At 36.9% G+C, this 15,712-nt stretch overlaps 1 non-coding gene across 1 annotated transcript; it reads left to right on the forward strand.

Annotated features, from left to right (window-relative positions):
* The first annotated feature begins 9,536 nt into the window (after positions 1 to 9,536).
* Positions 9,537 to 9,642, forward strand: LOC112508267. The gene has a single exon (XR_003068650.1). It is a non-coding gene; the product is annotated as a small nucleolar RNA R71 (small nucleolar RNA).
* Positions 9,643 to 15,712: the final 6,070 nt, after the last annotated feature.

A 15,712-nucleotide genomic window follows, 5' to 3' on the forward strand; every position in this document is an offset into this window, starting at 1 on the left:
TGACAAGATGGTGTCTTCTAAATATTTGGATAAACAAATCTCTTTGTTAAAAATCACTCTCTCGAGTCGATTCCCATATCATTCGAGTTGGCGTGTGTTCTACATAGTTCATCTCTGAATCTACGCACTTTGACACTTTTAAAGAGTGACCAACCCGTCGGGAGTTAAGTTTGAAAGACATAAATGACAAGTTTCCTTGTCGGCAACTTTCTCAAGTCTACCTCTTATATCATTCAAGTTGACGTGCGTTCAATGGCTTATTTCTAAGTCCATGACACTTTAACACTTTCAAAGTGATCAACATGTCAAGAAGTGTACTTGGTTTTTATAAAAACTCAAATGAAACAATGGAACATCGTTTATGAAAACACTTAGCTACTTTATTTTGGTTTGAAAATCTCACCTTTTCGTCTCACACCCAAGCTATATAAACTTAGCTACTCATAACGGAAAGTAAATGACAAGTAAAATAAATGACGAAAAGTGAAGACATAAATGTAAGTAACGGAAAATAAATGACCGGAAAATAAATGAAGAGAAAGTAAATTGCGGAAATTAAATAACGGAATGTAAATGACAATAAACGTAAAGGAGCATAATGTAAAGAACAAGAATTAAAAGACAAAAAATTAAAGATGAAAAACTAAAAACTAAAAGCTTGTATTTCTTCCAAAATGTGTTCACAAATCAGCCTTTGAGAGCTTATTTTAAGCTTAGAATTGGTATGCATAAAGATGAGCCAAGCATCTCCTTTTATACACAAAGGAGGCACAAAACAACAAAAGTTTTACCCACAAGTTAATACCCAAAAGTTAAACAAAGAGGATCTAAAGTACAAAATTATACAAAAAGTCTTAATCCCAGATTTTTAATCACCATCAGCTATTTCCAGCTGTCCTCCATAAAGCATCAAAAAGGCAGCAGCTTAATCAATAAGTTCTTCAAAAAGCCGCGCACGTATTAGATTGCTGCTGCTCCAATGTTGTAGCATCAAGCTGTTAAGTAATAAGTCTCCATTAGCTTCTTCCATTGAGTACCAACAAGTTAACCACAAGATTTAGCTCCATAATAACAAAGGTATAAAGAAAGTAATAAAAAATGACTCAAAGTAGGGATAAATGGAAACTAATCTAACTAATAATAAGTACAACGAGTGCTTTATATGTTGAATCACACCCCCAAACTTAAACCGTTGCTTCAAGCAACCAAAAGACAAACAAAAAGACTCAATTTGAACAAAAATGCATGACCAAGGCATTAAGTGCCCCACCCAATGAGAGGTATATCAATTATGAAGTTCATAGCCTTTCATAAGTCCAAGATGAGTTACTCAAAACCAAGTTTTTGTATGAACCATAAGCTAGCATTGCCCTTTTCTTTGTTAAGCTCAAACACAATCACATTTTTAGGATCTATAGGGCTTATAGGGTTACTCTCTTTGGCATTCTTTTCTCTCATAGCCGTTTTCTTTATATACTTCACATTCAAAAAAATTCAATTTTTGGGCACTTTGGCCTCTTTTGCTGGGAGTGTACACATAGTCCCTATGGGACTTTTGTTGTGCTTTTCCAAAACATTTCATAATAAGGAGTCAAGTTAGATCTTTGCTCTTTTGTATTGATCTTCTGTCCTTATACAACAATCCTCCCCCAAACTTGAATCGACAATGTCCTAATTGGAGCTTTGTTCGGTATATGGTGTTTGAAAGGTGCAAGTGGCTATTATGATCATAGAAAAGAAGGCCTATTTCATTTCCTAATAAATGTAGATTGTGTGAACAAAGTGTTGCCCAAAAAGAGTTTTGCTAGTTCTAGCAAGAACAATATATCTTGGGTAAATGACAAGTAATCAACAGAATTATTAGGGGTATGATCCCATATGTAACAATCCTTAAATCAAGTGATCATGCATAAAAAAATGATACTAAAAAGCTATAAAAATTGTCCCCGACTCAAAAGAAAAAAATAAGGGAGCTAAAAGAAGTGGTTAGAACCTGCCCTACTCCAAAGGAGTAGGCTTTGAAGTCTGGACAGCCGTGGCTTATGCGCCCGAGATGATTTCAACCTTCAATCTTTCGTTCTCCATCTTGTAATGCCTCAACTTTTTCTGCAGCCTTTTGATCTTACCTGCTGCTCCCTCCTCCAGCTCTTCTCTCAGCCTCAAAAACCTTTTCTTCGTCTTATTTTAACTAGCCTTTAACCTCTTTATCAACTCAACCTACATGCCTTCCATCTTTTCCACCATTTCAGCCCGATGATCTATCAAGCAGTCCATCAAGCTACTGCCTTGTGCGAACAAATCTTCCATAACCCATGCCATCCTGTTGTTCTCTCTTCCTCTACACCCCTCTCTCTTAACCTTGAAAATGCCTTCATATCTATCGTCCATTTTTCCTCACTTTCTTTGATCACTAAATCCTCTGTGTAATGAGGAACACCAGCTTGCATAAGCAACTTGTTAATCAGGCCTGGGAAAAACAGTTTCCCTTGATTCCTCCTCGAATAATAGAGGATGGCCTTTTCAATCACTTCCCCAACATTAATAGATTTACCCATGACCACACAATAAAGCAAGATAATTCTATCAACCAAAATTGAACTATCATGAGTGGTTGGGTTGAGAGAATGTCTAATAAAATTCACCCATACATTTGCATCCGGTGTCAAGTTGGAAGCACTATAAGTTTTTAAGATATAGTTGCTATGGGAGTCCCACGTAACCTCAGGCTTTCCTAACTCCCTACCAATTTCCTCCAATTTGGCTTGAGAAGCCATTTGGGAGAGAATTTCATACTCCTTTGGGTGATAGGCCTAATAATTTATTGATGGCCTTCGCAGAAATGCTTACCCTAACACCCCGTACCTTGAGCTTGGTAGTACTATAGACACACGCTTCCGCATAAAGTTCCTTAATTAATGTCAAGTTAAAAGAATTCTTTACCTCACAAAGGGTTTTCCATCCGTGCTTGTTGATCACATCCCAAATGAAACCAAATTCCTCAATGCTTCTTTGATCAAATCCTTTATTCGGCAACACCTTTTTGTTCTTGATTTTGTCAAACATTAGTTGTGCCCTCTCTGAATTAAACCCATCAAAAGGCATCTGGGGCCAGGAAATGGACTTAGATTTATGCTTGGCTTTTACCCCAGATGGACCGGCTGTTTCGTCATGCCTCGATGAATCTTTTTGGGGTGATTTTCTTGGCACAAAGGCTGTGTGCCTCAGTTGGACAGATGGTGTTGGTGTCCGTTTAGTTCTCTTCCTAGGAGGCTATTTCTCCACAGCCTTTGATTTTGTTGCAAAAACCTTTCCCAACCCTTTTCCTTTTTCTAGTAGGTATTGGTGTTATACCACTTATATCAGCCTCTAAATCCATTTCGATTGTAGGGGATTCAGTGGTCTCTTCCCCAACAAGTGGTGCACAATGATCAAACTCAAAAGGCTCAACCTCAACATTATGAGGGACATAATCGGCCATGGTCGTAGGTTCATGAGTGTGGTGATATCACTCCAAGTCAAGAGGTAGACTTTTGTGTTATGCAAAGTAATTGGTGATGGTGGTGGTAGTTGCACAAAATCCTCTTCTTCATCGGAGGAATCAGAGGCAGTAAGCCCTTCTACCAAAAAATTAGGGCCTGGAATAAGGTTTACCTCAATGCCCGATTGTGGGTCTTTTTCTATTGCCGGCGAGGTGGTGGGTGGAGGAGCAGAGGTTCCGACGACAGTAGATGGTAATGGTGATGGAACATAGGCGATAGTAGGTGGAGAATTGGGTGGACAGTCGACAATGATTGGTGCTTTCATTCTTGCGTGCGGAGGGGAGTCGACGACTCGTGGTGGAATCAATCGTGGTCTAGGTGGTGACAGCGATGAAGGTGGGGAGGATGAAGGACTGTTGGCAACAAGGTCCACCCACTCGGGCTCGCCTGTTCGTCGCGAGGTTGAGGTAGCGGCTCGTTGATGGTTGCTTCTTCGCACCTGCTGTGGGTCTCGAATGGCCGGTCACTTCATTCGGGCCATAATTTATGCAATCAAACAGTGGTGTGTGTTGTAAGGTAGATTTGAAAAATGATAGAGAGGGATGTGATTGAGGGTTTTAATTTTTCGATGATGGGGTTGTCTTGGGGGAAGCCGGCGACAGTGATGATAGTGGTTCTTGGGAAGATGAAGGGTCTCTTCTCAATTAAGTCTTCTTCCTTGCTTTCTTTTCTTAAAAATTGGCGGTTAAGAGAAAAACCACTAGACAAAGAAGTTATCTAGTGGTTACAAAAATTTAACATTATGAAGGGAGTGGGGTATTTTTGCATGGGGAACAAAGTCTGAGAAAAGGCTGAGAAATTCTTTGGTGATGCTTCCTAGGCGGCTGCTGATGTCATATGTACCTTCCATAACTTTCTAAAACTGCCACCCAACTTCACATGTGAACTTTTAATGGGAATGCTGCAGCATCAGCAGAGTATTAACTTTTTTCAACAAACTTTTTGAAACGAACCTTCGCATTAACAAACTTATAAAACATAACTGCCCTAATATGTAGATATAAAAAGGAAACATATTTACAAACATCACTGGACTTTGAAAAGTCCATATACACCTTTATTTCCTAAGGTATGGCCAAATTCTCAGAGTAAATGCTCTGGGAATGCTACAGGATCATGAAATACCTTAACTCGTTGCCCATTCACTTTAAACACAGTGTTGTCCTCCGGGTTAATCAGGTCAACCGTTCCATAAGAGTAAACCTTATGAATGGAAAAAGGTCCAGACCACCTAGACTTGAGCTTTCCTGGGAATAGTTTAAATTTAGAGTTGAACAAGAGGACTTTCTGTCCTTCTTTCAACTCTCTGTGCTTGATTCTGTTATCATGCCACTTCTTTGTCTTTTCTTAAAAAAGCTTGGCATTCTCATAAGACATTTGTCTCTGTTCCTCCATTTCACATAAGAATTTTCTTTTATTTCCAGCTTCATCTAAAGACATATTTAGCTCTTTGATTGCCCAATATGCTTTGTGCTTAAATTCTAAAGGCAGATGACAGGCTTTTCCATAGACTAGCTTGTATGGAGACATACCAATTGGTGTTTTGAAAGCGGTTATGTATGCCCATAAAGCATCGTCTAACTTGAATGCCCAGTCCTTCCTATTGGGTTTGACAACTTTTTCCAAAATGCTTTTAATTTCTCTATTGGAGAGCTCTGCCAAACCAATTGTTTGTGGGTGGTAAGTTGTGGCAACTCTATGGTTAATATTGTATTTTTCAAGAACTCCTTTTAACAAATTATTCACAAAATGGGCACCCTCGTCACTAATTAGTGCTCTCAGAGTACCAAACCGTGTGAAAATTTGTTTTTGGAGAAACTTAACCACAGTTTTGGCGTCATTTGACACACATGCCATAGCTTCCACCCATTTTGATACGTAGTCAACAACCACTAGTATGTATTGACAATTATTTAATGGATGGAAAGGACCCATAAGTCTATTCCCCATACATCAAATAATTTAACTTCAAGTATCCCATTTAATGGCATTTCATTTCTTCTAGAAATGGAGCCACTCCTTTGACATTCGTTGCACCTCCGTGTAAAATTGTGGGAATCTTTAAAAATGGTTGGCCAATAAAAACCAGACTGTAGGACCTTGGTTGTAGTTCTTTGGCCTCCAAAATAGCCTTCGTATGGTGCATGATGGCAATGCTGCAGAATTGCTCCCACTTCATATTCAGGCACACATCTTCTTAAAATCTGATTTGCACCAAGCTTAAACAAAAACAGGTCATCCCACAGATAGGATTTAGCATCATGGAAGAATTTTTTCAACATGTGGCCTGTGTAATCAAAGGGTTTTATTCCACAGGCCAAGAAATTTGCTAAATCCGCAAACCATGGTGTTTTTGGTTGTTCTATCATGAGGATTCTTTCATCCGGAAAAGTCTCACTAATGTCTCCTCCTCCTATCTCAGGTTCTTCTAACCTAGATAAATGGTTTGCCACTTGATTATCTACTCCCTTTCAATCAAGTATCTCCAAAATTCTTGTAATAATAACACCCATCTTATTAACCTCGGTTTTGCATCTTTCTTTGAGATCAAATACTTGATGGCTGCGTGGTTGGTATGTACAATTACCTTTGTTCCCATTAAGTAAGATCTCAACCTTTCAAAAGCAAAAACTACGGCCAATAATTCCTTATCTGTTGTGGTGTAATTAATTTGTGCCTCATTCAAAATTTTACTCGCATAATAAATTGAATGAAACACCTTTTCTTTCCTTTGTCCTAACACAAAACCCACCGCCCAATCACTCGTGTCACACATAATCTCGAAAGGTTTGTTCCAATCTGGGGCAACTACCACTGGAGCAGTGACTAAAGCTTTCTTCAAAGTTTTGAACACATTTTTGCACTATTCATTAAAATCAAATTTTTGGTCATGCTATAGGAGTAGATTGAAATTTTTTTTAAAATCTTTGATGAATCTCCTGTAAAATCCGGCGTGACCCAGATAGCTTCTAATTCCCTTAACAGTGGTTGGTTCGGGTAGTTTTTCATTAACTTCGAGTTTTGCTTTATTTACCTCAACCCCTCTTTTAGAAATTAAGTGCCCAAGAATAATTCCTTCCTTGACCATGAAGTGACATTTCTTCCAATTGAGGACCAAATATGTTTTCTCACACCTTTCCAAGCTCTTTTTTAAATTATCAAAACAGTTGTCAAACGATGAACCATATACAGAAAAATCATCCATAGATATTTCAATGGATTTTTCCAGCATATCTGAAAATATGGACATCATACACCTCTGAAAGGTGGCAGGAGCATTACACAGTCCAAATGACATTCTTCTAAATGCAAAAGTGTCATAAGGACAAATAAAGGTGGTTTTTTTCTTGGTCTTCAGGATAAATGGCGATTTGATTGTACCCTGAATAACCATCTAAGAAACAGTAGTACTCTTTGCCGGCTAATCTGTCCAACATTTGGTCAATGAAAGGTAGTRGAAAATGGTCTTTTTGAGTAGCCTTGTTTAGTCTCCGATAGTCCATGCATATTCTCCAACCGGATACAACTCTAGTGGGGATAAGTTCATTTTTATCATTTATGATGACTGTGAACCCTCCCTTTTTTGGAACACACTGGACTGGGCTAACCCAAAAACTACTTGCTATCGGGAAGATAATTCCTGCATCTAACCATTTCAAAATCTCCTTTTTGACTACCTCTTTCATAACAGGATTCAACCTTCTTTGAGGTATCATGGATGTGAAATTCTTATCCTCTAAGATGATCTTGTGTTGACAAATGGAGAGACTAATCCCTTTAAGGCCAGCAATGGTCCATCCTAAGGCCTTTTTGTGCAATTTCAACATATCCACTAGTTTCTTTTCTTAATGAAAGTCTAGGGTAGATGAGACGATGACAGGAAATTTTCCCCCTTCTCCTAGAAAAGCATATTTCAGATGGGATGGAAGTTGTTTTAACTCCAAGTCAGGTGGTGATACAATGGAGGGGGTGAAGTCTCTTTGCTCACTATTTTCCAGCAGCTCAAATACTCCAGCATCCACTGGGACAATATCATTTCCTATTGCCTCTATTTCCTCAACATTCTCTTCTTCTAATTCCTCATCACACTCTCCTTCCAACTTAAGGTTTTTCTGAATTCCTTCTTCAAGGCACATCTCCTCCATTTCAGCTATTTTTGAACACTCCTCCAAGTAATCATGGTACTTTAGAGAGTTGAAGACATTAAATGTGACTTTTTGATCCTGAAGTCTCATGGTCAACTCTCCTTTCTGGACCTCTATCAGAGTTCTTCCAGTGGCTAGAAATGGTCTCCCTAAAATAATAGGAATGTCCTTATCTGCCTCAAAGTCTAGTCTGCAGGAAATATGAACTTATCAACTTGCACTAACACATCCTCAATCTTTCCCTTAGGGTATCAATGGATTTGTTTGCCAATTGGAGTGTAATTGTAGTAGGTCTAGCCTCACCTATGCCTAAGGTATTGAAAACGGATAAAGGCATGTGGTTGATACTAGCACCTAAGTCACATAAGGCTTTCCCTATCTCCTTCCCTCCTATTTAACAAGGAATGGTAAAACTCCCTGGATCTTTGAGCTTAGAGGGTATGCTATTGGTCAAAAGTGTACTACATCCTTCGATAAGAGCTACAGTCTCATATTCAATCAACTTCTTCTTCTTACTTACGATGTCCTTCAGAAACTTAGCATAACTAGGCATTTGCTCAATTTCTTCAACAAGTGGTATGTTGATATGAAATTCTTTGAACACATCCAAGAACTTCTTAAAATGCAACTCCTCTTTCTTGTTCCTCAACCTTTGGGGGTAAGGAACATAAGGAGGGACTGGTTTTATCACATTCTTGCTTGGATGTGTTGAGCCAGATGGGTCTTGAATTCCTTGAGTCTTTGTGGTGCAGTTTGGAGGTTCAGATGGGGTCTTAGCAACAATCTTAGGGGTCTCTAAAACCTCAGTCTCTTCTGACTTTTTTAAAGCATTCTCAGGAAAGAGTAATGGATAGTCTGATCTAGGGGGAACAAAAGTGGTGGTCTCAGATGCCTGCTTCTCTAAAGGTTGGACCGGTCTTTCTTTGGTAGGAACCAATGCTGTAGCATCAGTTTTTGCCAAACTGGGTGCACTATCTTTTTGCACTTTTTCTGTCAACTCTTTCCCACTCCTAAGGGTTACTAGTTTCACAGGTTTCTTTCCTAGGTCTCTAGGGACTTCTGTATTACTGGGCAAGTTACCAAGGGCTCAATTGTTCTAGTAGAGTGCAAGTTGACTGACGTGAGTCTCTAAATTCCTGATGGCAACACTTTGTTGATTAATCAAAACTTGATTTTGGGCTTGAGCATGTGCAAAAAGCCCTTTTATCATCACTTCCAAAGAAGATGATGATTCTGCCTGTGGAGGAGGTTTGTTCTGAAAAGGTGGTTGGGAATTCTAAAAACCTTGTTGGTGATTCTGAGAGTTAGAACTGTTTGCATGATGCTGTGGTTGAAAATTAGAAGTTCCTTGTTGTTTATGGACTGGTAGATTTAAACTGGGACTGTTCCAGGAATAGTTCGGATGTTGTCTCCAACTGGCATTGTATGTGTTGGAATAGGGATTAGCTCTGTTATGAACATAATTTACTGATTCAGAATTATGAGTACAATGTTCATATGAATGTTCCCCACCACAGCACACACATTGCACAGATAGGACTGTTGGAACAGGTGTATTAGCAGCTTGCTGCCCTCCCTGACCATAAGTTAAAATTTTCAGATGTTGGTCATGGAGGTGAGCTGAGCTGTTAATGCAGTATATGCATCTACATCATGTATCCCAGCAATCTTTTTCTGTGATTGAGCACGTGGGTTGGCCCAATGCCCATTGTTGGCTGATATCTTTTCCAGGATTTCATTTCCTTCATTATAGGTCATGGCTGTGAAGGCTCCACCTGCAGTCGCATCGAGCATTTTCTATGCCATGGGACTTAACTCATTGTAAAACGTCTCGAGTTGAATAAAGTACGGAATGCCATGGTATGGGCATTCCTCAACAGCTCTTTGAACCTTTCCCACGCGTCAGGAATAGCCTCATCATCCATTTGTTTGAAAAGACAGATCTCGTTTATGGACTTAGCGTTCCTTGTTGGTGGAAAATATTTTCGCAAAAAAATTTCTGCCATGTTACTCCACGACGGCATAGAACCCGGTGATAAAGAGTAAAACCATGCTTTTGCCCGATCCCTTAATGAAAATGGAAATAAAGTGAGTCTGAGAGCGTCATTGGACACTCCCGGGATCAGGAAAGCATCAGTGATTTCCATAAAAGATTTTAAGTGCGAATGTGGGTCCTCCAAAGGTAATCCGGCAAAATGGTCATTCGTTAGCAACATGTGAAACATTATCGGTTTTAGTTCGAAATGGAGAGTGGACATATGTGGTCTAACTATCCTTGAATTTAATTGCTCAAAATCCGGAATAGCATAATCCATGATCCTTCCTGTTCGGACTGAAAGTCTGTGTAAAATTGTATTCGTCTTGATAGTTACTATTGTCTATAATTAAAATAGACATCGTGTTTGACTTTTATTAGATAGTTTGACTTTGACATTTGACTAGTTGTTTGACTCTATAAATAGGGTGTTGTCTTGTAAATTGGAGAAGGATGCTTATTGTAAGATTTAGAATACGTAAAGAAAAGTTGACCAAGAATTTGAAGATCTTGACTTTCTCTCTCAACTCTCTCTATGATGTTCTTAATGATATTATTAGATCTGCCATTGATGTGAAGCTCATATGAAGATTGATCATTGTTAGGGACTCACAATTGGTATCAGAGCAAGTTGTACAAGAAATCAACAGAAGAAATCAGAGATTTTGAAGAATTTTCGAAGATTATTTTCTGGAATATTTTTTTTTCTTCGTGTTCTTATATTTTTTTTAAGTTTGATCCGAAAAGTTTAAAATTTTGTGTGTTTTTGTGTTAAAATCATGATCAAACTGCTCGTAATTGTGTTGTGAATCTTTTGTTAAACACAAAGTTTTGTGTTTTAATCATTCCATTTCAAGATTTGATCGATTTTGTGTTTTTAATATTTTTTTCGTGTTCTTATTTTTTTTAAAATCAGTGTGTTTGATCCAGTTTGTTAAATGTTTTGTTAATATTTTTGTTAAATCGCTCAACCCATTCTGTTTAGGCCCAACCTCTAGCCCATTCTTCCAATATATTGAATCAAATTCATCGCAAGAGTTCTTCATCAGAGTGTTCATCGCGAGTAAATCGATCATATTCATCCAGACTTCTTCATCGCTCAAATCACAGATTCTTCATCCTACAAGTCTGTTCATTACACAAGATTGGAAGGTACTTTTGAATTCACACAAGGCAGTCAATTTCATTGCTTGTTATTTCTCACAGATTTTGTGAAGTTGAGTTTGGTTTTGCCAAGATAAGCAGAGTATGTGGAGAAGAACTCCATCAAGTTCAACATTTCTGAATTCTTGGTGTTATCTCATTTTGTTGTGAATTAGAACATCTTAGACTCTTGTACATCTTGTCCGGACTCCTGTAAATCGCATAGTTTTTCCTGGTTTTTGGTTTCTCAAATGGTGGTGTGTGGATTTTTGCTCAACAACTCACTGTTGAATAATCTGTGTTGTTGAATAATCTATTTTGGTGCTGATTTTGGTTTCCTGACAAACTTGGGTTGTGTAAATCTGATAAATATCGAACAGGTTTAATGTGGACTTGGTTTTAATCGTTCAATAATCTATTTGTTAATCGATTTAGGCTGTATGCAGTAAGCAGCTTTGTTCATGCTTTGAGCGATTTAGGATCCTCTCTTGATTTGTGTGAATTAGTTTGAGCTGTGAGTTGTCTATTTTAAAAGACTGTGCAGTGAGCTGGTTTGACAGGTTTAGCAACGTACAGCAGGTGATTTAGTTGATCAAGTCAAAAGCAAAGGAGGAAAAGTGTTTTTGGGTCTAAAGGCAGTCAATTTTATTGTTTGTCTGGGTTGTAATTGTAAAACTTTCTATTGTTTTGGTCTTGGACATTTATTTTTTTTGGGCTTATAATTGTTGTGTTTTTGTATTTGAGTTTTAAATTTTTGTTTAGATTGTAATTTTTGGATCATTTTTTTATATGTTTTGTGTTGTGTTTAAACTGTTTGAGAATCGTTGAACTATTTTTCCATCGCGTAAACTGTTTTTCATCAGTTTCAACTGTCTTTGACTGTTTTTAACAGTTTTTAATTGTTTTCAACAGTTTTGACTGTTTTACTGATTTTTGACAGTTTTTCGTCAACTATCTGATTTCTCATCAGTTTTAGTGTGTTTCTGTTTTTCTTTTTGAGCTAAACTGTTCTTGATTTCTTTTACTGATTTCATCGCATTAGATCCTATATCTGATCAATCTTATTTTTTAATGGCAGATGTCCTAGAGAAGGAGAATCAAGTGTTGAGAACTCAGATTTTCATGCTGGAAAAGAGTATAGTGGACTATAAAGACAAATATATAAACATGTTTTCTGAGAATTATGCTAATGTGGAATTTATTGCAAGTTTACAAAAAGATTATAAAGCAGCATTGGAAAGAGTTGAGAATGATTTGAATTTTAAGATTAATAAACTTGAGAAAACTTTGGATTATGAAAGGAGTGAGTTAGATGATGAAATTAAAAGTTCAAACAAGATAAAACAAGATTTAGTCAATAAACTTCATAAAGCAGAGTCTGAACTGAATGCTGTAAGGAATTTTTCAGAAAAGAAAACTAAAGAGACTGAAGAGCTTACAGAGAAACTTTATGAAGCTGAAAAGAAAGTTATTAATGAAAGGAAGTTATTGGAAAAAAAGAAAGAAAAGGTTTTAGAAGCGGAAAAGGATATGAATGTTGAGAGGAAGAAACTTGAGAAAGAGAGGAAGAGAGTGATTGAACTAGAAAGAAAAATTGGAGATGAACGTGTATCTTACGAGAAAAAGATAAACTCTCTCGAGTTGAATGCAAAGATGTTGTTAAAGCAAATCTCGGATTTTGAGCAGCTAATCATCTTRGAACGAGCCAAGAATGATAAAGAAAAGAAAGACATCTCCGAAGATTGTCAGAGTCAATTACAGAAATTGTCTGAAAGCATTGATCTAAAGCAAATGGTTTTAGACGAAGAGAAGAAGCAATTTGCTCTTGAGAAAATAAATACTTCAAAGAAGTATACGACAATTGCTAAAGAGCTTACAAATAAGAAAAAGTAGCTTGACATCGCCTTGGAGAATGACAAAAGCAGCTYAGATGAAGAGAAACGAGAGTTGATAAATCAGAAGAGAAATTTTGAAATGCTTCAGAAGGAGTTAGAAGGTAAACTTCTAGACACTACAAGCAAATTGTCTGATCTAAAGACAGATCTTGAAACTGAGATGAAGATGAGAACTGAACTTAAAATTAAATTTGATTTAGTTACTGTTGAAAGAGACCAGCTTTTACAAAAAGTCAAAGACTTTTTGTGTGCTCAAAGCTCAACTGGTTCTACTTCTCAGAGTAAAACCAACTTTTATGACTGTCTCAAATCGAACAGTTATTCTAGCAGCCCTAAATCTACTGTTTCTAAGAACTATTCTCGTTCTTCTAATCAGTATTATCAAGGGTACGTCATTGGATCACCCAATTATTCTTCTAAAATTAAAAGCATTTGGGTTAGTAAATCTGAATCTGTTTCAACGTACTCCTGTTGCAACTAAAAATCTTCCTTGTTTTGTGAGATCCAATTCTGATTTGATAAATCTTAGCAAGAAAAGGATCATGTGCTCCACATGTAAATCAACAGATTTTGTGAACAAGAAGATCTATAACAGATGGAGTACAGACAACAGATATCAGAACAATTTGAATGGTAAGAACAGATATGATCACAATTACTGGTACGACTCATATTTTATTCCTGATCATCCTGTTCACAGTGCTGAAAAGAAAATATCTTATAGAAATAAATGTTTTGGAAGTTACAACATACCCCAACCCGATACTAACAAAATAGGACCCAAATTCATTTGGGTACCAAAATCTACTTAACCTGGTTTTGCATGTGTGTCAACTTTGTGCTGATCAGAATATTATTTCAGTGATACACCAATGCAGGGAGAGTTGTAATATGATCCAAACAAGGCTTCTGAATACATCATTTCAAAACCCGTGCGTTACCGAGTGTGTTTTCTAAACACTCAGTTTAGAACCCATGCTTAAAATGGTTACTTTTTAATTTTTAAGCTTAACTGAAACATTTCTAAAATCAACTTTCTAGGGGGAGCCTCTAGAATTGTTTTTGAATAAATGTTTTTTGGAAAATGAATTTTTTTGGGAAACGAGTACATTTTCTGAACATGTATTTCCTGAGATTTTACTTGTGTAATTTCTCGTCGTACATAACTCCAATACCTGTTTCAACTATTTTTCAAACTGTTATTATCACGTCTCTTATAAGAAAATCATTTTCGGTGATAATACGCTCGTTTGTATTCAAAGTTTGTTTTCTGATATTTTTTTTTTCTTTGATTGATATACTTTCAATTTTTTTTAATATCAGAATCTGTAAACTTGTTCTTACAGATCTTCATTCATTTCTCTCATATACCGAATAATCTGATCTTTATCTTATCATTCTTTCATTGATTATGCTTAAAGCCAAATTTATTGATCAATTTTTTATCTGATCATTGTGCTTATCTGCAATAATATTTTTGATCAATCATTGTGATCAGTTGAGCATAAAATGTAATTTTAGGAGGGACTGAGTGCTTATCAGAAATACCTCAATGGAATGTCAGAATCAACCAACCTACCCATGAGGACAACCATATCTGAGTGAGTTTATATACAAAAGGGTTTGTGTGCTGAGACTAAAATGAAAAAGAGAGGGATAGCTGTTGTGAGCTAAAAAAATTGACGAGAGTTGTGTCAGGATTAAAAGAATACGAAAATCCTATTCCAAGCTTATAAAATCCGGGCATACCACACAATCTATTAGTTCTCAATTCTTTCGAGACTACTATTGAAAAAGGCAAAGCCCAGGCCAATTCTTGTCACAACCCCACCAGCTACTCATTTATCTCTCAACAGATAAGTGTTTTAATAGTTGGGGCACGCAGCTCATCATCTATCAATTTCTCATTCAGAGAAAGTTGATATTGAATCAGAAGGATATATGTCCCCCCTTCAAGTCTTTTTTATCACATATTGAGTCTGATAAATTTGTGTAGTTCGCACGGTTTATCTTTTTGAGCCTTAACAGAAGCATATATTGCTTTATTTTTCTACACTACACAAATTTTGCGTTTTATATGTTAATTTGCCAAAACATTCATAGATATGCTTTTATTAAGCTATCGATGATTGAATGGAAGACCTGGTGAGATGAGCATCAAAAAGTCTCATATATACAGTACATCCGTTGTACTGAGTATATCTGTTATACTCACAGGCCAATCTTTTTATAAGATTGAAAATAATTTCATTCGCTGAAATTCGCTGTTATCTTCCCATTCCCTTAATCTGAAAAGATTCAATAAGTGGATTTGCAAAGATCTACTTACAATTTTATGAATTGTCGGCTTACGAGAAGGATTTCATTCATTCTTGTGTATGATGGAATGATTTTCATTTCATCATAAGGGGGAGTATGTAATAATGAATGAAATGTCCAATTCCTAACATTATAAGGGGAATCTGATGTAAAGATCAAGGGGGAGTGGTCGGTCAAATCCTTTACCTTTAGACTTAATGAAATTGGGCCACAAAGCAAGTATACAATACGGCCCAACGTCGTCTTTCCAAGTAATAAAGTGGTACAAGTACCGGAATATCGTCCATAGGGATTGGAGCAAAAGTTAAATAAGAGTCTAATAAAAGAAAAGATTTCAGATGACGAAAACAAAGACTTTAGTTTGATTCCGAGTTAACACAGGTAATATAACAGAATAATAAAGCAGAATAATAAACAGAATAATAAAGGTAGCACGGATGTAAGATTTGGGGTGAAACTTAAACACGAAATCAGCAGACAAAGCTGTGGAAGGACCGGTCCCACCATTTATCTTGAAKRTATTCCTCTCGGACTTCACCTTTGCACTATATTATAGCTTTGCACCCATATCTCTATGTGGTGTTCGGACCAGGGATAGTGACAAAATGGTGTCTTCAAGATATATGGCTAAACAAA

The sequence above is a fragment of the Cynara cardunculus genome, assembly GCF_001531365.2.
Source record: "Cynara cardunculus var. scolymus isolate 2C chromosome LG 2, CcrdV1, whole genome shotgun sequence".
In the NCBI taxonomy this organism is placed as follows: domain Eukaryota; kingdom Viridiplantae; phylum Streptophyta; class Magnoliopsida; order Asterales; family Asteraceae; genus Cynara; species Cynara cardunculus.